Raw genomic sequence first — 21,809 nt, forward strand, 5'->3', positions numbered from 1 at the left:
AAAGATGTTTGTCAGGAGGGTAAAAGCACTCAAGTTTAGATGAAAAGTAGCCAAAGTGTTTATTTGCCACAAACATTTTGATTCAAGTACTACAAGAGCCCTTCATTAAAAACACATTGTGTTGAAAAGCAACAATGTTTAGCTCTTAGAGTAATGCATGCTCGATATATTACAATAAATGGAGTAATTTCAGTAAGATACGAATAGAGAACTTTCAGTAATTGTGTACAATTTACGGATGCTTAAAAGTTTTGTAATCTCTCTACACACAGAGCCATGAATATGCATAACATGTCATCATTGAGAAATCTCTCTCTTTCTAATTATGATGCTAATATCAACACTCCAAACAAAGAACATTTCCAAATCCTCTGGTCTACAAAAGAGGGAAAGTACAGCGGTATTATGCTCACTGCAAGACTGGGGCAGAGGGTAATGCCTACAGACGGGTTGCGCTCTTCTAACATGATCACCTGAATTATGCACATTCCATTGTGTTCAAATATCATAAATTGTCACATGAGCATCCCACCCCCATTTCCAAATGGGCCAAAATGATTATTTATGTGGTTGTGGAGGGACAATTAGTCATATATGCATGCTGAAATTAATTGGCAGACATGCGGGGGATGAAGAGGGAGAACAAAGACAGCTTTGTCTCACTTCTTTTCCATCTGACAAGGATAATTAAATATATTAAATAGAAATTTCTCTCAGGGGGTCATGTTGACAGCACTATTTTGTGTCTTCGTTGTCTCTGCTTTTTCTCCTTTTGTGTTTCTATTTATGCTAATTTGGACTTCATGTTTTTTGTTGTTGCTGTTTTTTTTCCCCTGACAGATAAAAGCAGCCTTCTTATTTTGCTGATGATATCCCTTCCATGCAATCACTTTCAACTAGGGTTGCTCCGATCAGGGTTTTATGCTGCTGATTTCGATACGATCAACCGTGAGTGAGATCGATTTTGACACAAACCTCCATTTTCAACTTCCTGCTTGCTGTGGAGCAATTTATTACATGGGAAAGATGTATACCGAGCTCTTATAAAATGTAATTTGTGGCAGTTTTTACAACATAAAACTACACATGACGCACAAGTAGTGTTTTTAGGACATGATATAATTAGTATAATGACAACAAGAGAGTAAAATGCATCCTTGGTTGGTTCAATACAGGTGTTGGTGATCCTACATGACACAGCAAAATAGGCCAAGTAATAGCAAAGTAAAATTTAAATGGACACGTATTATGTCTGTGTTGTAATCCAAATATTTTAATATTATTATTACATTTCCTAATAAAAATATTTATTAGTTATTTAGTCCTGTAGTCGTCACATGAAATAATATATTTAATATATAATGTCAAAATCTAAGTTTCTTGCATTTTTTGAATTACTACTCACAGCCCTAAAAATGTTTTTTGTTTTTTTTTCGTTTTTTTTTTTTACAAAAAGTGCCTCATTGGTCTCCTCTGTGTCATGTGAACCGCCTCCCAGTATCACAGAGGAACATTAGATTAAAGAACATTGTGGTTGCAGTGGAATTATGGGTTATGTCACCTTTTACCACAAAAATAGAAGGGGGCCTCACATCGTGTTCCTTTGACATGAGAAACCACCACTGTCATGTTTCTCACAACTGAGAAAACGCAAAATGAGTAAAACCAATCAAAAGGCTTGTTTCTGATTTAAAAAAATGTGTTTGTGTATTTTTTCTTTCATAAATGTTGGATTTACTATAACAATATTTCTAACTTTGTCTTCTATTTTGTCATTCCATTTGTTTCATGTTCGATATGGGAAAATGCATGTAATAAATGCATATCGGCCCAACATTAATAACAAAAATTTCAAGTGGCAGCATGGTTGAACATCAAATCCATTCCATTCATTCTTGAATGTCTCATTGTGCACTTTTTTGTGGCAGTGGTTACAACAGGTACAGTAATAGCTGGAGCACAGGGACACAGAAGAAAGGGCTGGGAAATGGTGCCAGAAGGCTCAAAAGGATTCATGCAAAAAACAGGACAAAGGTGTCAGGATGTCGTGTTGCTGTCATAAGCTTTTGTGCCGTGACGATTCGACCACAGCCGCATCATAGCGGTGGTACAAATTTCTTTTCCAGAGCATTCTGGTAGTCAAAGATACTCCGGTATTCGCACTGTCATGAGCTCTTGATGGCGAAGACAAAAAATCATTCTCTCTTTGAGCACGATGGAGTTAATGAGCTGCATAAGCAAGGCCATTGCTGCTGAGGATCCTGAGGGTTATGGAACAAAAGAGTCAACTAGTAGACCCAAAAAATTGTCACCGGCCTTGAGCCGGAGGATCCAATGGCTGTCCGTCAAGACACAAGATGATCCTTGGCCCGAATGAAGGTTGTTACGGATCCTGAGTCTAAAATCCGTCAGATAGCATCTGTGAGAGAAGGGTGTTAAGACCAAAAAACGTCATCAAATCATTTCTTTTTGCATTTTGAAGTCTGTATATGTGTATTCCCACCTTTCTCACACTAAGTTTGACTCATGTTCTTCACATTTTCAATGTTTTGTTTATAATGATACCCACTTAAAATGGATAAGACACATCTGATGTTTCTATTCAACCCTTGACCACAATCATTGGCCCATACTTATTATCAGAAGTTTATTTACTTGCTTTAGTCTGTGTGTTCCCTCATCTTTGGTCCATTTTATCATTTTGGCACTGCTGGGTGAGATCTCGCCTAAGATGGTCTTAATCTCGTATAAGAATGCAGGTTTTCATCTTTGGAAATGTGGTGTAATTTGGCACAAATGTAAACTGTCAGCGTTTCAAAATGGGATTTTATTAAATCGAGCATAATATTCCATGCCTATAATTAGAGATATTTTTTCTGGAACCGTAATCATGTTTTATAGCATTTATACGTAACCTCCTGCAACAACACAAGCCAAAACACTTAAACAATCCCCCAAAATACGAATGAAAATAAGATGTTGACTTTGTACTATTTACAGTTCATATAAACATTTCTATAAAAGAAAATGCGACATTTTCAAGACAATTTGTTTTACAGACTTGTTTTAATTGTGTTTTTGTATGAACATCTAAATACAGAATATAATAACTGGTTATAAAGTGGAAGGAGTTTGGGTGGAGTCGTTTTCTCACACAACTCTATTATGTGTCAGAAAAGAAAGAAAAAACTGGGGGGGGGGGGGGGGGGGGGGCACATCATGCTTATCTGGAAATGCAAACATTTATCCTGTCCATATGTAGTTGTACATGAATGATACTAAGCCAAACAGACATACATTTGAATTGTGTTTCTTTTAGTTATATGAATGTGTTTTTATTGCACTTGTATATGTTTTTTTTCTATAAGGTTCCAGCAATGTAGTATTTCTTTTATCATGTGTGTTGTGAGCTTGACTTTCAGCTAAAATCCTTTCAAACGCTCATAAAAACGTCGGCATTTGCGTTTTTTTCAAATGCAACCGCTGTGAATCTTTGAAGTCATAAACAAATGTGAAAGTTCATCGTTACGCTAGTGGGGTACCTCACTAAAATGCTCCAGTGACAGAAAATGAAAAGCAGTAATTCCTCTTGTGAAGTCAAGTCTGACCTGTCAGAGTAAAGCACTTCCTGTCCTTTTGTTTGCATCTCAAAGGGAATTAAAGGAGAGAGAGTTAGATATGGCTGTTAATAAGACCACCGACTTCTGGTCAGATGAATGTTTGTCAAACCGTGACAGTTTTATAATAAAAATGAAGAGAAACAAGATCACAACATACCTTTACCTTATTACGAGATTCAGACTGTGAATATGATTGAAGTCCGGTTATGAAAGAAGGTAGATCATTTCACTTTCAGACATGTTATCCTGTACTATAGTAAACAAATAAGGAGCAGAGGGTCGGGGCCTGAAGGGTGATAGGGGGTGCATGGAGATCAATGGGCTAATAAAACAAATCGATGGAACGAAACCACGAAAAAAAAGTGAAGTCATTAATTTGCAGAGACAGGATGATCCCACCAACCACATGCATTGATTAGAAATGAGGTCTTTGGAGAACCTTCAGGGGCGTAGCATATTAGTGGAGGGAAACAATGGATGAGGTGGGCGGGGGGGAAGGGGCTTTCTGCTGTACCGGTGCGGGGAAAAAAACTGCTGGATCAATGGTATCTCCATAACTCCAGAAGAGCCCAGTGATGTGTTTGCTCTCCAATGAACTGTCAACACAATATCTGCAGGTGTGATGTTTTCTCTCTGCTTATTTGCACATGCTCATTGATTTCCTCCCAAGTGGTCGAGAAAAGTGTACTCAAGCATGATTATGATATTGAATACATCATAGAGTACAAAAGGTCTGCAAATAAGGTCAGAGGTGAGGGCTAATGTTCCATTTTTATCAATATCATTATTGTTAATCATGATTTGTAATCAATACTATTGGGCTGAGTTATACACACCGAGGCCTGCTATGTGGGTTGAGTGAGCATGCTTGAATATGTGGATAGCGAAAAAACACGGTTGCACGGCGGTCGAGTGGTTAGCGTGCTGACCTCACAGTGTGTGGTAGTTGACTGTAGAAAATGCAATATTCACAATATGACGACTGCAAGTTCTGTGTTGTCTTAGTTTTATAACCACAAACGGAACATTCCAAGCACCAATCCAAATGATGCTCAGACCAATTTGTATTTACAGTATGCTGCTTTAGCGAATGCCCGTTAAAAAAACTGACATTCTCCTCATTTTCCCGTATTTCCTGACATTTTTGTAGTTTATTTTTACAAAATAGTTCCCATGTTTCCAAACACAAATGTTGCACAGCGGTCGAGTGGTTAGCGTGCAGGCCTCACAGCTTGGAGACCCAAGTTCAATTCCACCCTCGGCCATCTCTGTGTGGAGTTTGCATGTTCTCCCCGTGCATGCGTGGGTTTTCTCCAGGTACTCCGGTTTCCTCCCACATTCCAAAAACATGCTAGGTTAATTGCCGACTCCAAATTGTCCATAGGTATGAATGATTGTCTGTATGTGCCCTGTGATTGGCTGGCGACCAGTCCAGGGTGTACCCCGCCTCTCGCGACCCTCGTGAGGATAAGCGGTAAAAACGAATGAATGATTCAACAACTATCTTTCAATCCAACAAGGTGTGGGTCTCACGTGTAGTCAACAGGTTAAACTACATCGACTCTACAGTAAGCCTGTTTCAACTAAGTCGTCCTCTTTACTCAACTAAATGGCCGCCCTTCGGATTTGGTTCCTCAAATCAGAGAAGCCGGACATCTTTGAAGCTCTCATTGGGTCAGAGTTTCTCCAATCTGCAGACACAGCATAGCTTTTCTGCTGCCATTTGGGTGAACGGGAGAGAAGAAGGTGATGGGAGATTGACGACTTAAATACTTCATCAATCAATGCTGTAGCCGATGTGTTGTTTGGTGATTGGTGGAGAATTCAGGCAATCCATCTTTCCAACCAGCAACTGGCATTCGGGATTCTCCTCATGTAATGCTTTTATTTATTTAATTTCCAGGGTTAACCCGAGCTTCAGAAAGTGTGTGTGTGGGGGTGTGTGTGTGTGTGTGTGTATTTCAGTGATCATAGAGTGCTGGAGGATTTAAGGGGGGGAACACAAACAGTTCACTATTATTTGAATCTATTAGACATGTTTACTGCAATACCAATTCCACATCTACATGAAAAAATCCATTCATACTGTTATATAATCATATATGATGTGGCGTATTATGATATGAAAAATTAAGTGTTTATCAACTACTCAATGGTATGGTGATAATTTTACTAGAATATACTGCACGTACAGCGACTCCAACACAAATATACAGTCCACTCAAGGTACTAGGGAGTCTGAAGTAAGTGTCAAGTCTTGAGTGAGGCAGTAAGTAAATGTGTGCACATCCAAATCAAGTCTGAAGTCAAGACGAGACAGGTTGAGTCAATTCCGAAGTCACAGGCTTGAAATTGTTGAGTCCACAAGCACTGTTCAGTGTCTCCCAAATAAAAAAAAAGGCATTTCAACAATGTAACAATGTATTCAATTTGGGAAATAGAATGAATGCGGCTTTATTTATTGCTTTATTTGATCAGTGTGGCGTGACTTAGTCACGGAAAAAGAGTGCTGACATAGCATTCAGGATTTTGCCAATGCACAGATATGTAATGTTGCGGTGTGCAATGTTACATAGCTACATAGCTAGTAAAATATAGCTATACATTTACAGTATATATGGCAGACTAATGCATTTAATGAATACATTTTGTTGATATGTTAAATGATTTTATTACATGCAACATTAAATGATATTAAATAAAGTCACCAAAGCATCAATCATTGAGTATACTTTCTGCAAGGTGCTGAATGTCAAATACAATTTCTCGACATCCACCACCACCATCTCAAAGTCCTACCAGCTATGTGGTTATAGTAACACTGAAGCCCCCGGGTTTTGCTTAATTAAAATACATCCTTTTTGTGTTCCCCTCGGATTCCAGTGGTAGAATAACTCTGCAATGGGGTTAGCTGTATTTAGCTCCTTGAGGAGTTGGCCAATGTTGTGTCAGGCAGCCACTCACAGCTAAATCAACAAAACGGCGAAAAGAGGAAAGGAGAGAAAGAAGCAATGAGGGAGCACCATTTGGAAGGAAAAAAATGGTCAGGACAGTGTGGGGCTGGGCGGGGGTGGCGGGGATCCCATATTGTGTAAACCAGCAGCTTTTCACTCTGGGCGGCATTTTCATGCTAAGCTCTGAGCTTGAACTGAAATCCTCTCACTTATCCTCAGATCCCAGATGAAATACTGTCAGATGTAGTGTGATCCGGGGAATTTGAGCCATGAGAGACGTATGAGCGACTGAAGGTACAAGTGGTGTGTGTGCATGTGTGCCTGAAGAGGACCTGGTTTATTTGATGCTCACCAACCATTTGATGGAATTGCGAACAAAACACATAATACTGCAATTCTTTTCAAATATTTTTATTTCTGTTAATTGATTTCAAAGCAAAACCACTTTTTGAAATCTGTTTATTATAAGCTGTAAATGAATGTACTGTATGTAATATTATGGGTGTCTTCAAGGGTGGGGAACTGGGATATTTGGAGAGTGTGTACGCCCCTCATCACTGAATGGCTCCAAGGCATAGTCAGGAAATAGAGTTGTGGCGTTTTGTTTTGCATCAGTGCCTTTCTTTATTAAAGAGGAACACAATCAGAATAATAATTGGAAAATTGTAAGATTGCTTCCATTATAATTAGTGAGATCACAGGAAGCAATAATCCAACCATTCTACTTAAAAACAACTTTTGTGATCCCTGTGCGTTGTGTGTTGCTGGATGGATGGATGGATGGATGGCCTCATCCCACGTGGAAGTCGTGGTAAAATGGTACACTCTCACATGTAAACACCAGCATGCATGAGTGTTCTCCGGCGGCTGAACATGCACTGACATATGACCACCATTTAGCGCCACCAGACGCGCACATAAACATATACTCAAACACACCTCGCCGACATACAAATAATTGAGTAAGATTTGCTGGTACATTAAGTTTAATGTGTTTGACATTCGGCGGGAGGAAATGTTAGCCAAATGGCGTAGGCGTCGGGCTACATCTTCCCTCAATCAGGGCAATGCAAGGCTTCGTTTTACAACCCAGACGCAAACTGAGACCCTGTCAAAGCTAATTAGTGCTCCTGCAAATGAATGCAGGTCATGGTTTTCAGCAGATTGGTCCACAGAGAGGTCACTGAGGGTCAACCTGCAGTATGGAATGATATAAACAATCATCTATAGACCGCAGACTAATCAATCCCTTTTAACACTACTCACTTCCTGGTTGGCTGCTCTCAGGGGTTAGAGGGCAACATACAAAAAAATACAACTGAGCAAGTGGCTTCAAGATAGGAAAGCATATGACTATCTTGGTAGAAACAGTCAAGGTTTGGTAAAAATATTTGTCCTTATTTGTTAAGTCGATTCATTCATTTGTATACGTAAATAAATATATAAATGAAAATTTGAATTTTAATATATATATATATATATATATATATTTAATTTTCCCTTTCATTTTATTTTTTTTTCCCTTTAATTTAAATAAATAAATAAATAAATTATATATATATATATAAACAGTGAAAAAAACAGGACAATTAAAGAAAATAATGCAAGAATGTTGTGATCATGCATTATTTTTTCATTCCATGCAGGAACCATAACTATTCATTTTCCCTTTAATTTAATTTTCCCTTTAATTTTAATTTCATTTTTTCCTTTAATTAACAAAAAATATATCTATATATGTATATACAGTGAAAAGTAAAAAGAACAGGACAATTAAAGAAAGGAATTCAAGAAAATTGTGATCATGCATTATTTTTCCATTCCATGCAGGAACCGTAACTATTTATTTTCCCTTTAATTTTAATTATTTATTTTCCTTTAATTTAAATAAATAAATAAATGATATATATATATATATATATATATATATATATATATATGTTTATATTATATATATAAACAGTGAAACAAACAGGACAATTGAAGAAAGGAATTCAAGAACATTGTGATCACGCATTATTTTTTCATTCCATGCAGTTAAGACCATAACTATTTATTTTCCCTTGCAGGGTGAATAAATAAGCCACTTCTCCATCAATATGATGTTGTGCAATTAGCTGAGCAGGGAGAAAAGGACAGCGAGAGGGAAGGTGGGGGAGGAAGATGGAAACCAATACAACAGTCACTGGATCCTTTTCTCATTATCATTTAACCATCTTTTATGGGCCACCAGTAAGAGATGACGTTCCCATGACCCCGCACAATACACAGCCATATTATTCAATCCTGCCCCGATGAAATTCCTGCAAATAAAACCTTTGTGCCAGGCAACAGCTAATTATTTGACAGATTGGCCCCTTTCAGGCTCAGGTTACAGTGTGAAGCAGACCCCTCCCACACAAACCAGCACTGCATACGCTCCCTCCGTCACAGTGCAGAGTGGGGCCACTTTTGAGAAAATCCCAGAGGGCCCCATTCTTTTCAGGAGATTATGTATTTCAGCCCCCTCCTTTTCCCAACCATCTATCCATCCAAAATCAGGGACCGTGGAGTGTGTGTACAAGAGGGGGGGCCTGTCTGTGTGTCAGTAACAGCAGTTATTTTATAGCCTAACGGCTGCTCTCTGGTAGAAATATTTAATCTTCCCACAAAAATGAAAGCAGTTTATAAGAGGAAGCGAGAGGAAAACCTAATCAGGCTAAATATGTCTTGCATTACGCAGTGCTTTCTTTGAAGGCCTATTTTTGTTTTTTTTCTTTAATACTAAATTGGAGAGTGGGAACCATTACGACTTAAAGTTTTGTGTGGGCATGCTTTTGGCATCTGTTCAGTCCTCTAATAGCTAAAGTTTGTCATTAGTGTTTGGACATGGTCCGCCAAGATAAATGCCAACATATGTTTACATTATCTGGAGAATAATGGCATTTTCCTTGAGCCCTTTTCCGTCATAAGGGCATCACCGGTTGCCACAACAATGAACACGTTTGAAACTATCAGGGAAGACTTCTCCTATTCCGATTTGAGTCCCGATAAGGTAATTAAAGTCTGCAGAATATTAAATGAATATCATGAAACAACTGTGGCAAACTACATTGGGAACAGCCGCATTTAAATTTGGAATGCTTTTTATAAAAAAATGCATTGTATGCATATGTCATTAAAAGAACAAAAAACACCAACAAAAAAAAAATATATATATACATTTTTAAAATATATATTTAAAATTTTTTATATATATATATATATATATAATTTTTTATTTTTTTTTCCTTTTTCTTCAAACAAGGTCAGACTCCCTCTTCCGTTAGTAACTTGTTCCTGGCCCTTTCAAACTAAACCAAACAATTGCAGTTAATGTAGTACATCATGCCAAAAATAATATCTTAACAGCAGTAACTATTTAACTATGTTAAAATTCACAGCAAAATCAACACATTGGCATCACGACAAGTAACACTTCTCTGTAACAATGGTGGACAGAGACAAGTGTAGCGTCCCCACAAATGCACTGACTCTGAAACTTTCTCTTAACTTTATTGCTACCTTTACACCTCAATGGCAGTGCTCAGTTCCAACCCATTGTGTGTATCTGCATCCTGGGAACACCTTATTGTCCGGCATGCATTCACAGGCACTCCGAACTCAAGAGTGTCAATCCAGCAAAAGCAGGTCGTTACAAGGAGACCACCGGACGTCAGTGAGTACTAAAGTTCATTCAAGCAATTTCCACACAAAAACGTGCAATGTCTAAGATGGCCCAATGTTATTGTGTAGGATAAAAGTGTGTTACCTGCATCTGGAAATTACCTGTAATACCACCCTTGATTATAATTTTCAATTTATTTGGAGCTATTAAAACACATTCGCAGTGTCACAAGACCTCATGTTCTGAGATCTGAGATCTTACCTCAGGGTAAGAGGGCAGCCATGAACTATGGCATCTCCACTGTGAATGATAATACAGGTAATATGGACGTGGCAGTGCGCCAGGCAGGATTGCAACCACACAATAAGTTCTTTATGCACACTATAATCCTTGAAATCCTACTTGCAGTCGACATTCTCAGCATCACTCGCTCGGGACGTGTGACTGTTTTTTTTTTCGGAGTTCAACAGCTGCTGCTTTGTTAAATGTCCAAGCACTCTAGGAATTCTACATTTGATCAAAGTTACTTCTGATTTGTCAGATCAAAACAAGATTACTGTATATAACTTCTATCAAAACAATCTAACACTAAACCAGGGGCCAAAATTTAAAGCCTACTTAAGGTCGTGGGCCAAACTCAACTAATCTTGACAAAAAATATTGTTGATATAATAATTTGGGGCATAATAAACATTTCAAAATGCACCTGCATTGTTTTGTGACTCTGTAAAATTAAGTCCAGCCAAATACTTTGAATGGTACTTTTCTTACTAAAATACACACAGGATTTAACCTCTTTCAAGTCCCAGAAGTTGTTAATTCCTAACACTCATGTAATGTAGTCTGTCCCCTGTTTATTGGCGCCATCAAAATGTGTGCTGGTCTCCGGCTGCCTGGCTGGGATGCTCAACTACTGTTCACCTGGCATGAAACCAAGTGAGCAGAGCCTGGAGTATTCATTGCTCTACCTGGGTGAAGGTCAGCGCTTGCCTGCTACATCCCCCAATGAGCAAGCATATGGTCATAGAGCACCTTGAGCATGAAACTTATTTTCCTGTGATGTCACAGAAAAGAGACAAAGGAGTTGATCAAAAGGTCCACAATAACTAGTCCTGAGACTAAAGACTAAAGTGTCCTGAGTTCTTCTCATAGTCCCGTTTCAGTTTTTTTTTTCTATAATAGCATGCATGGTAAAATTTCATCACTCTGTTTTTCAAACAACCAAACCCATCTAATCGCTTCCATGTTTCCTCAGTGTTAAGCTCATTAGTGTGTGACCTGAAGGCATAAAGAAAAGACGACTGAGACGAAAAAATCTTTGGATAATGGATGCTTGCTGTTTTAGGACAGTAAAAATAAACAGGTCTGTGGCTATGGTAATGAATATGCTGTAAACATTGGCCCAGAGTGACTTTGACAAGCATCCAGCGAATAATTCAGCTTACGTATACATGTATTCTCTTATGCAGAAAATATTCATGGATGTCTTGATGTTAGACATTACATACATGCACTATGGATAAAAAGGCTGCAGGATGATGACTCGCTGTTGGACTTTGTGAATGGGAATGTTCAAGTGTCTCTAGTGGCAGAGACTCTAGCCCAGGTGGTAACTGGAAGGCCGACCTCATTAGCCTTAAAGAGGAAACAAAGGAAGATGCATCGCGAAAAAGTGCCATTGCTCATCTGCAAGGCCACCACCTGACACATTAGTATGCTCAATTAACCACTGGCAGGCTCATTTTTCCTCTGCCTCGCTGTCCCACTCTCTTGCTGGAAATCAGATAGAGTAGCTACACAGAAATAAAATGGGATCACTCCTAGGTATTTATTATGTATTTTTTACTTATCTGATGCTTTTTTCACATGGTAGGTAGGACTCACGATGACAATTATTTTCTGTCATGGCCCCACTGGGACAGAAATGTTTTTGTAACCCCCCTCGATTGATACTATTGAGAAACAGATAATATCCATTTGCTTATTAGCACTGTAGAGACTGAACTTGAAACTGAAACCATTGAATGCACCAGCAGTGAACCATACAAGCATTTTTAAGAGTGAAATTGCATGCCGAGTTCAACAAATTCATACACGTTGGCAGGTCTGCACTAATATTGAAAGTCGTACCTGCCTCTCACACCCCCCCTTACAGTTCACCGCCTCACTATTTGAGAAGCACTGTGCTTGGTCCAGCACTATGGTAAGAAGCTTAGTGTTTAGGTTGATCATTTTTCAAGGGATGTAATTGAAATAGTAGTGCTTTTTTGATCATATAACATGTCTAACTCAGAGTTATTGACATACAGTTGGCCTTCGCAAAAAACAAACTCAAGGCATTCAGAAGATACATTCAAAAACGTGATGCTATGTAATATTTTACACTGTCAGTAATGTTCCTGTGCGGTTTGGTGAGGCATGTAAGCATCAGACTTGATTGCAGGTATTTCACAATAGGCACAATAATAAAAACATAATAATCATCATAATAATAACATGGGCAATGTTGCGACCATAATCCACTCTATGCTAAAACTCAACTCTACCGTCACTTCATGTCCTGCACACATCTGGAACACATTTGTTACTTTATGGAAATTCACATGGTAACCGCAATAAGTGATGTATTATTGTATATCGTGATCAAATAGATCTACAGTATGTTGATATAGTTTATAATGCTAAATCTGCCATTATTTTTCTTTGATAAAACATACAATATACAAATTTTGACAGGATAAACTCAAAAGATTCAGCCCCTGTCACGGGTGACAACCTATGGATTATTATCTCAAATAAACCTCCCGTGAAAATGTCAGAGTTTAAAATGTGTGTGTATGTGTGTGTGATACATACCAAACGTTGATAAACGAGGTGAGATGACACAAGGGCCCTGGCTTAGGAAGCCGCCATCCAACACTTCACCACACTTCACAGGACCAACGTTTTTTTTTTTTTTTTGTATTATTTGTGCCCAACCCCACTTCTCTCTGCACCTCTACGCTCCATTCCCCCCACCCACCCTATGCCGTTTTCTTTTGAGGTCTACCAAAGAGATGAAAAATGGCGTGCAGCTGGCCGAGCACTTCCTTCCCCTTGTTGGGGTCAGCAGTTCACTATGCTGATAGAGCCCCTCACACCTCCATTAATAAGAGCTCTCCTGCGCTCACACAGGTCGCTCTGCTGCATGGCGGGACAGGCACCATTCCTATGTTTGTCTTTATTTTCTATTGGTCACTGAGGTATTCAAAATAAAATAGTATAATTTGACTTTCTCTGTGGATTTTTCTTGTTGATGTAATTTCATTTAGAAAAAAAAACTGTAAAGGTATGAATGTTAGTTTGCATGGTCGTCAGGCTCCAGCCTGCAAGTACAATAGTACCATTGGTTAAAATGTCAAGTTTTTCTTTATTGATTGGGTATCATTGGCACAAGAAAGTCAAAGTTACATTATATGTGTGCTGCAACTTTTACTGTATTTCAATTTCATTTTGAGGAAATCTGATGCAATAGATTAATAGTAACCTAAAATAATCTGGCACTTTAATCAACTAAAATTTTGACTGCTGGACACATCTGCATAGAGCAGGGCTGTCAAATTCAATTGTACAGGGCCCCAAAACTCAAAGTCCACTTTAGGTTGTGGGCATTAATACTTTGTACTGTGTTGGCGTAGTCGTTTAATTCAAAGTGATCTTCGCCATTCACTCAATGACCGTGCAAAACCTACAGTATTTTACAGCAACAAAAAACATCACCATCCGTGAGATGTGTAACCCGCAAAGCCTTTCCCAGCATGCTTTGCTGTGGTTAAAATGATCACTTTTGACTGTCTGATGCCTCTCTTATTTTTTGTACAGACAGCATGTAATAGTTAAAGTGCTCCCATTTTTAGTCATATACAGTTAAACTGTGAAACTGTGTAACGTGAAGATGATGTCAGCCTTTTGGAGCCACTTAGTCGGACATGATTGGCAGAAGAGGCCAGACTGGTGTGCTCATAAAGCGACACTAATCATATTGCTGAGCTAGCCTTGTTGAGCTTCTAATTACCACAATTATGAAGTACAAGATCAGAGGCGGCTCAGTTTATGTATGCGTGTGTGTGTGTGTATGTGTGCTTCGGTCTGTGCGAGTGAAGAGGAGGATTAGCTGTGCATCCTAAGGAAGGAGGAAACTAGGGGCTAAATGGAGGGGTAGAGTGTGGTGGGCTTGGATGGGGGGTTGTGGGTAACGGGGAGGGGTATGTGGTGTCTCCCTCCTGGAGACGAGTCCTGACCTTCTCATTTCATCCTCATTAGTATCTCATGTCAACAGGACAGCCACTCCTTAATCATCTGCTATCATCCGAGGCCTGAGCACACACACATGCACACACACACACACAATAACACAAACATGCATGCAAACCTACTTTGCATGCAGCTGACAAAAACATCTGACATCACTACTTAAAAATAGAATTTGGAAACATAGATATCATATCCAACAAAATAATTTATTTCCTTTCTTTTTGTCAGATTCAATAAACACATCCGAGACTTGCCAACATGGCAGAGGGTGGGCTCGTCTGTCTGTGTCGCCCTCGGTGCCACGGAGGCCCCAGTGGGGTCGAGGGGAGCAGGGACTCGGGGTGCCAACACAAATGAGCTCCATTCATTTCCCCACTTTGGCATATGGTGACTCATTGTCCTCGGCAACAGAGGGAGAAGCGAGACAATTTGTTGGCATGTCCTGTCATTTCACACAGTGACCATCTCACCAAGACTTTGGCCAGCAGAAGGCAAGCAAGGGCAGCGTGTTGTTTCATCCAAGGAACCATGCTTCTATTTGTAACTGATCACATCCAACCACTATATGCACTAGGGGCTATGTACTGTAGCTATGTGTGCAAATACTTTTGAAGGAGTCTTGAATATTAAAGCATGGTTCCACTGTATTATGTCATATTCTCACCACATTTTCCGGGGAACCTTGGGAGAAAACCTACCCACCATTTAATAACAAAGATGAATATCTAAAATATATTCAATCGCAAACAAAACAGTGAAACTTCAGATTTATGAGTGAAAGTGAACAGGGCAGCGCACCCTTGATCGCTTCCTGATTTTGCTACATCGAGCTAACTTAGTGTCTGTCAGCAGAGGGGAAGGAGTCATGTCAAGCTTCCTTAAAAGCAATGTTTTGACATGATATGTGCAATATACAAGTAAGTATGCATCAGGAAGAAGAGAAGTGTCTAGACATGATTGCACTGAGGCCAGACAGAGGAAAACATCTGATCGCAAAGTCTTGCGCAAAAAATTATTTATGGTGTTGACCGAGGTCAAATGTCACTGAAACCATTTCACACTAATATTCGTGAGCCCTGGCTTGAAAAGCGTTGTTGCATCATGGTGTGTCGTGTAAACTGAATGTTTGGCTGTCATTGTTGGCAATGCATGCAAATAAAACTCGCACTAACTCGTGGACCATCAGGAACATGGGGAAAAGGTTCAGAAGAAGAAGCAGAGCAGCATGATGGCTGACCATCTGAAGGCGCTTTGATGACTGATGACATTCATCCTTATTTCAATCAGAGTAAAGAAACTGTATATTTATTATTGTACAAACACGCACACAACGTAAAAGTAAGACAATCCATCTCTAAGCTTATCTGTAGTTCTCCGATAGCCCAATCAAATATATGACTGACCTCAATCATGTTGCAGTGACCAATCTCCCACTTGGACTATCCTTAACCCCGATTCGTACCCTCCACCCACCAACCTGTCAGGAACCCGCTTCCCATGTCCATCATTGGGTGATGGATGAGGTAGAAGGTCGTCACCCCACTCCCTAGAGTTGAAAGATCCCATCAGCCATGCAATCAACTGAAATCACACATTTAAACATAGATGCACTCTGCGGCATTTTTAATAACCTACAGTCAGCTGTCATTTTTGTGTAATTCATAGTTTAGCAACATGTCAACATATAATCCTGTATATAATGTGTACCTTGATGAGCCGAATGATGAATGATGAGCCGGATACTCATTAAAAATGAGTATTCGTTATGGATAATGCATTTTTGCCAGATACAAATATGAAACATTTTGTCATTATCCCTATTAGTGTTTAAAGAAAATGGGGACTTTTCAGACAGCAGTCACAGAAGAGTTGAACGGTGCCTCATTCATGTACACGGTGCAATTGGTAAGTTAAAAACGGCTCGTTGGTTTATTGGGTTTTCTTCTATTTTGGTTTCTTTTGAAAGTTACACGGTAAACTTGTCTCGTAACATATGCGGTGCATTTGACAAGACAGTGCTGTGCAGGTTTGTGTTATGTCATACAGCTTTTTCCGTTTAAATTTATTTTTTTGTCTTATTCCTTAAGTCATCATAAAACAGGCGTGCTACATAATACATCATATTTTTTTTCATTTTCAGTTGGCAGCGCAGAGACAGTGATGGCCTACATTGCACACTGTGCATATTCATGCTGTCTCACAGCGTCAAAGTGTTCAAATACGTCTTGACCTAACCGTAGATGCAAATGAATTCCAAAACAGTGCAAGGTGGACTGTATGAAATAATCTTCAAACAAAACAATGTTTGACTTAATGACAAGATTATTTCTCAGATAGAAATATATATTTTTTAGGTAAAAATATAGAAATAGTTTCACTCACTGGGTTGTTTTCTCCTGAAAATTGGGTACAATCGTGCTTACACTCACATATAAAGTGTAGTGAAGTGTGTCACCTCTGACTGACCTCAGATTACCTCGTAATGCCTATGGCGGTGTACAGAAAACGGTCCTATTCTGTTGGCTCATTCTTGGAAAACAATGATACACATTATGAGTGGTGTCTCAATTGCAGAGAATGCGGTAGAAGGCAAACTGAGATCCCGCGTGTCTTTGCCCATCAAGACAGCCATGGGAGGCTATCGTGGAGAGGAGCTGTCCTTACTCATATTGTTCTGTCAGCTGCTCTGGCAGATTGATATACTATAAATACACATGAAAAATAAACAACAGAGTCAAGCCCTACAACTGACAGGGGCATAGATCAATGTTATTTGCCACTTTTACAAAAATACCTAATTCTCCCTTTTTAATCAAGCATCTCCTTACTCTGGCCCTTCCTGCTGATTTATGATTGCCGCTGCCTTTATGAGTACCTGTTTCATTTTCTTTTCTCTGCAGTGACACCTAAAGTGATAGGAGTTTTATGCTTTTGATAACAATATGAGTTTCACTTTGACTCAGAATTCACGACCCTGTCAGCAGACAATAAATAACAATGCAATGCAAACATTCACAAGGTACGGTGACAAAACAGCCATCTAATGGAATTTACCACAGGATGGGAACAAGAAGGACAGAACTATGAATCTCAAAATGCAAGGAGAAGAAAAAACAGCAGAAGGGAACATCCATTGGAAGAACGTAGGATCTTAGTGAAAGGTCACGTCAGGAAGCACACAAGTGCAAAATGTTTTCGGTGTCATGATGCTGTCATATGAGCGTTGTGATAATGTCACATGGGCATAAATGCCATGCTGTGACACAGTGTTCTCCAGCTTTCACATCGAAATACAGCTAGGGGATCTCAAACAACACAAAACCTCAAGTTAAAAATCATTACAGGTCATAGACCCCAATTTGAGCTTAAAGCCCAGACTTTTGGTATACATGTGTGTTTTGATATTTGTTCCCTGAATTTTATCCTCAGGATCAAGTATTTATCAAAGTGCCAATAAGCTTTCTGAGAAGTTCTGGAGCTCTCACAACAAAATGTTTAAATATCTACTGTAAAAACTATGGGTTCAAGTGCATATCCCCCTTGTCCAACATCCCCAGAGCTGAGAAGCTCCATTCTAGTTTGTCACTTTCTGTGCAAGTGTGAGAAAGTAATACAACTAAAGTTCTCATATACATATGAAAAATCATCTTCTGAATGGGGGCCAGTGGGCTTTGATAGATTTATATTGAAACTTTGCACATTCCATTGACAAACTGGCTGTTGTGTGCATTGTTGCCAAAAACTCACTGGTTTCCTTGGCAATGACATTAAATGGCTCTTTAGATGTGATGAAGTCAAACAAAGATGACGCACTGTACCAGACTATATCTACAAAAAAAGGGGAGTAAAATGTCAAGCATTTCAAAAGAAAGCCGTTGTAAACTGTGGTAACACACAATATAGAGAATCCCATTCCCAAAGGTCTTTGTTCAAACCTCTCCAGGTCCTCTCTAGTGAATGTTATGGGTCTAAGTGAGAGGAAAATGGGTTTTGTCTATAACCACTCGAGTCCTGTATGCTATGTGTTTTGCACAGGGGCCTCAGAAAGGCGAAAAGAAAAGAATAAAACAGGGTCAGGACAAATATTCGGTGCTATAGGAGCACAAGCACTTAACTGGCACAAGCACTTGGCATCAACACAAAGCATGCTAGGATGGCAGTGCCCAGAACAACCTTAGAAGAGACATGGGATGTTTGTGGTTGAACGTGTTTCTTAGTGGGGCCACAGAGGAAGACCAGGGGACTTGATCAGTGGCTGTTAGAAAAAACACAGTTTTTACATATAACTTTTATGTCTTTATGTGTCAAACAATATTTTTTCGCCAAGTGTTGAGATTTCACACTTTGTTCAGAGGTCTTTAAATGTACGCAACTATGATGTGTGGGGTGCAAAAGGTAAACTTATGTATGACTGCCACAGATCTTTTTAAAAGTGATCAACAAAGTGACCAAAAACGTCACAACAGCAGTTAAATCAGAAATACAGAAATATTAACTTTAATTTTATACTGTTCTTCTCCTTTTCAGCGTCACAGATGAGCTGGAGTATATAATATCTGACTCAGAGGACAAAGCAGTGACCGTGGACCGATCATCCGTCAATCAGTCAATGGGTTGACACACAGAGACAAACCAGCATTTACACACATATTTATGCATCCCATACCTGGTACGTTTGGCTAATTGGGGCACAGTGAATTGTCCCCACGGGTAGCATGTGTCCTCTCTTTTGGCACCATTTAAAGAGGTAGGCCAGACCCAGCATGATACCATGCACACCTGAATGCCACATGCAATGCAGTCTAGTCATAGAAGGACTCTAATGGAACACTCCTTGCAGAATCTTAATAATAACAATCACAATTCAGGCAAAAACAAATGGGCAATATAATGAACAATATGTGATACTTTTTATGATCAGCATTGTTCCCACTTTTTTTTTAAGTACCTGCATCCGAGCATACACAAAAACGACGTCAGCATTCCTCGGACATCTGTTAGTGCCATCAGACGTGTACACTATAACATCGTACTTGTCCAAAACCTTAGAAACATGGCAGCTTCCATTCTGTCAAATTTTCTATCTTTCAAACAGACGGCAAGGGTTCCACAATGGAATGTTCTATAGTCTCAAGCTTGGACAAAGCAAGCCATGATCTCATACAATTCACCATAAAAATCTTGTAAAAAACGATAGTTGTGTTTGCACATTCTCTGACAGCCAAATTTTACTTGATGAGTACAAGGTTAGTAAGCAACATTTAGCTTTCTTCACTCAGCTGCACCATTACCTATAAACTAACCTGCAAAACAGTGGCATGAATTATTTGGCTGCATAAGTAAATATATGCAAACAGTATCACAATCATTGGCTGGACATTGTTTGTCATTGTGTTAAATGTTGTTAATGTTAATCTAAATGTTAAATGTTGCAGTACATTAACCTTAATTTGTGCCTGATTCATAGTTCTTCAAGGGTTAACTCATGAGCTCAAATATCACCATGATATCGTATGCAGTAATTACCAATGGATCCAAAAGTATTCATATATAAACTATTGACAAAAAGGCCAGACTTTGGACTTACACAGAAGCACACAAAGCACACCGTGGCCATATCCATATTCTCTGGTGAGAGAAGGCAGGATATATTTGGAACATCACAGTTTTAGGAGCGTGAGCTTCATCTCCCCAGGGTCATTTTCTGTTCTGCTCTTAATTGAGAGTGTTCTAGAAAAATCATTACTATATTAATGATTTAACACAAAGTAACTACCTGCGTGTTCCAGGAGGAAAGGGAGATTTGCTTCAAATCAATACCCATGCACGCTCATTATAAAAGAGGTAAAGTTATAGTAATTAGGCAGACACCAATAACTTTTTAATGATCTTTTGTTTTTAATTGCATATTGTCGGGTTGCACGGTGTGTATGTTTATACGCACCTAAATATAAGATAATGTTGAGGGTAGGACAAGATTGAAGACTTTTTTCTCTTGTTTTTTTACTTCAGCAATAATGAAACGGCTGATAGTCTACAATGTGCAAAAGAGGCATAGACTGTGGCCATTGGTGCTTTTTTTCTTTTTCTCGCCAGCCAACAGTGACCAACTGTGGTTAGAAAATATTCGTAAAACCACATTTTCCACTTTGGAAAGGGAAGTGAAAGGACAAAAATGTGATGGCATTTCAGAGAAAACATGAATATGGGAGTGAATTATTGGATGAGTGAGAAATGTGCGGTAGTTGCTTTGCAGTTGAACACATACACAATCTTTAAGATCCATGTAGTTTCTATGCAGTTATTTGTCCTTCCTTGACGATATATTTGATTTGAAATTCAATTTTATATCACAAACGTAATGATGTGTGTTCCTTCACATTTGTGTATTTCTAGCATGCAAAACAACAGACCAAAATTATAAATCAAGTAATGAAACTTTTAGGGAGTGATATGTGAGCTGAAGAAGAAATCATTAAAGTCACGAGTCCCCTTCCCCTTCCCTTTCTTATCCAATCAGTAGTCAGCATGCAGTTTAGATGTATTCATGCATTCATGAGTTGCCATGAGTCAGATATTACAAACTATTTCTGAAAATGCACATTTCTTGTGATTTACAAGAATATCACCAGGCTTGGTGAAGGGAGGGACACTGACAAGTGTGCTCTGTGTACAGTGTGAGTGACCTAGGAGTTAATTTAAGTGAGATATTTATAAACTATTTGTTTATCCTGCTTAAACAAACACACATGAAAATACATATTGAATCCATTATGGACAAAATAGAAATTGCGCTTGAATATAATCAATGCATTTCGATTGCTCAAAGAGAATGACAGTGTGATAAATATGCTGGTGGAACGGATGCCTGTTTGGTATTCATGTCTTATAATATGCCCCCCCCCCAGCTCCCCGCCCCACAGCAGCAGCTTGCCCATTCAATGACTCCCCTGTCAGATGATTATCTTTCAACATTTGTGTAATATTCAACTCACATTGAAAATATTTCAATTATCAGCACTATTGTGAAACGAGGTCTGTATGTGTGTATTGCCAACCGCACTGCCACTGCATCAACAGTGTCAACTGTAAAAGAATGCCATCTGAAGGCAATTATGCATGTTTTGAGAGCCAATTATGATCGCTCTCACAGCGGCGGTTATGCCACCAGCAAGGGAGTGCTCAGAAATTTTCAATTTAATTACAATATGCTCTTTATTGGATTCAGCATGCCAAATACTCCCACTCCCTCCCCGCCACTCACCACGTCTCAGTCATCTCAGCATCCACAGAGGG

General features: G+C 39.1%; 1 long non-coding RNA gene across 1 annotated transcript in view; it reads left to right on the forward strand.

Annotated features, from left to right (window-relative positions):
* Window positions 1-19,269, forward strand: part of LOC131105069 (uncharacterized) — a 49,245-nt gene extending 29,976 nt beyond the window's left edge. The window contains exon 6 of the long non-coding RNA XR_013627353.1: window positions 19,041-19,269. This is a non-coding gene — a long non-coding RNA (uncharacterized LOC131105069). The remainder of the gene's footprint in view (window positions 1-19,040) is intronic.
* The last annotated feature ends 2,540 nt before the right edge of the window (window positions 19,270-21,809 follow it).

The sequence above is a fragment of the Doryrhamphus excisus genome, linkage group LG5 (genome assembly GCF_037039965.1).
Source record: "Doryrhamphus excisus strain RoL-2023G ecotype Guam linkage group LG5, RoL_Dexc_Guam_v1.1, whole genome shotgun sequence".
Lineage (NCBI taxonomy): Eukaryota > Metazoa > Chordata > Actinopteri > Syngnathiformes > Syngnathidae > Doryrhamphus > Doryrhamphus excisus.